Raw genomic sequence first — 2,296 nt, 5'->3', positions numbered from 1 at the left:
TTGAGTTATGGTGTTGGAGGAGAATATTGAAAGTGCCATGGGCTGCCAAAAGAACAAATAGATCTGTGTTGGAAGAAGTGTAGCCCGAGTACTCCTTGGAGGCTAGGATGGCCAAACCTCCTGTCTCATACTTTAGACATTTTGTTAGGAGGGACCAGTCATTGGAGAAGGATATCATGTTTGCTAAAGTGGAGGGTCAAAGAAAAAGAGGAAGACCCCCAGCAAGATGGATTGGCCAAGTGGCAGCATCAATGGGCTCAAGTGCAGCAACAATTGTAAGGGTGGCCCAGAACAGGGCAGTGTTTCATTCTGTTGTGCACAGGGTCACTATGAGTCAGTACCTGCTTGATGACACCTAACAACAATAACACCTCCACTGCAAGTTTCTGGTGTAATCCCACATAGCAAGTCAGTCTTCAATGTAATAGATGAGGACTGGCCTTGACCCCCCATTCCCTGCCCATGGCCTCTTTGTTGTTGGGCACCTCCTCTCACACCACGAATGCCTCTTTCTGATCCAGGACCTCCTTTCTGGGACTAACAGGATCTACCTCGAAGAGAAGCAGCCCGAGACCTCTGGATGGAGCAGCAGCCTTGCTCCTCTACCACCCCTTCCTCCAGCTCCAAGTTAAAATCTTCATAACCATAGTATGGATCTTCATATCCACCATGATAGTTATGGTAATCACAGCCATAATAATCATAATAATCTTCATATCCATAATAATCTGGAAGGCATCCATAACCACTTGCACCTCCATGCCCTCAATCTCTTGTTGGAGGGGGAATCTGAGGTGGGCCAGAATAGTAGTAATTGATAGGACAGGAATGTAAGGAAGGAGGAGCAGACCTGACACCCTTAATCCCCACCCCAATGGTAACACCAACAACCACAGGTAGAAGAAGATAACTAAATAAGGACACAACAAGAAGAAAAGCCTAGGAGCTATGAGAATGTCAGAGATGGACATATTAAGGAATAAATAACCCCTAGACAGCCATGATCAAATTCTATCTCACTAGCTTTCAGAGATAGACCCGCTCGTTTACGGAATGTACTTTTGCTTTCTGTTAAAGCTGTTTTCTCACACTTCTGCAGTCGTGCTCACATCTTGCATCTCTGACACCTCACCAGCATCTTCAACTCCTTTCTAGCAATCCAGGAGAATGCCTGTGGCACATCCAGTAAGAGTAATCATCATACATTTGATTCTTTACTGCTTGTCTCTGAGCTGTTCTTTCTTTTCTTTTCTGATCAGGTGGCTTAGCAAAAACAATCTCAATATTTTCTCCCTCCAAGTCTTTGCCATTCATTTCTTCCATAGCCTAGACAGCACCATCTCGTTCATTGAAATGAATGAAAGCATAATCTTTTAATTTCTTCACTCATTCCAGCTTCCCAAAGTAACTAAATGCTTTTTTTTAAATCTCTGCTGTTACAGTATTGGCAAGGTTGCATACAAACAGCACTTTTACCTTTACCATAACCTCAGGATCAAGATCTTCTACAGGATCAGCCCACTCAACAGTTGCAACATTTCCCCAGACTTTGACTTTACCGCTCATTAACCTGTGCCTTATCTGAGCAGCTGTTTTGTGATCTTCATATTCAAGTAAGCAAAAGCCTCTGTTCTTTTTCTCTTGTCATCCAGTTGACGGTATAAAATAACATCTGTAAGGCCCTCTGTTACTTTGCAAAATTCTTCAAGAATCTGTTCCTTGGTTTTACTCTAAGGAATGTTGTTGCTGTTAAGTGCTGTCGAGTTGATTCTGACCCATTGCAACTCTGTATGGGGTTTCCAAGGAGTGACTGGTGAGCTTGAACCACTGACCTTGCAAATCAAATGACTTTGCACTCTGGCACATTAACCCACAGTGCCACACCAGGACTCCACTTTTAGGAATAGAGTCCACAAAAAGCCTATTGTTGGCGACAGAGATGCAGACACCAATGTGTTTTTCAGAATGAACTTCATGATAATTATACAGTTTAACAGCCTCCTGAGCTGCTTCTTTTGTATAAAAAGTAACAAATGCATAATTTCTATTGAGAGCAGTAAGTGAATCCATCATTAATGGAAGATCCCATATAGGCCAGCTTTCTCAAATAATGGTAAAAGCTCATCCTCAACTACATCTCTTGGGATCCTCCCCACAAATATCTTAGCTTGAACAGAAGGCTGTTGACCTGAATAAACAGAATCTGGAGATGGTCCCCCATACTTTCTCTGACCAGTGGTCACAGCAAGTGTGTAGTCTTTCCAAGAGTGCCTTAAATTTTTTTTTTTTTTTTTTT

The 2,296-nt window shown here is 42.6% G+C and overlaps 1 pseudogene; it reads right to left on the bottom strand.

Moving 5' to 3' along the window:
* Positions 1-440: 440 nt before the first annotated feature.
* LOC102842741 lies at positions 441-2,280 on the bottom strand (annotated as a pseudogene).
* Positions 2,281-2,296: the final 16 nt, after the last annotated feature.

Source organism: Chrysochloris asiatica, unplaced genomic scaffold (genome assembly GCF_000296735.1).
Source record: "Chrysochloris asiatica unplaced genomic scaffold, ChrAsi1.0 scaffold13263, whole genome shotgun sequence".
NCBI lineage: Eukaryota > Metazoa > Chordata > Mammalia > Afrosoricida > Chrysochloridae > Chrysochloris > Chrysochloris asiatica.
This window is presented reverse-complemented; position numbering and strand designations above follow the sequence as displayed.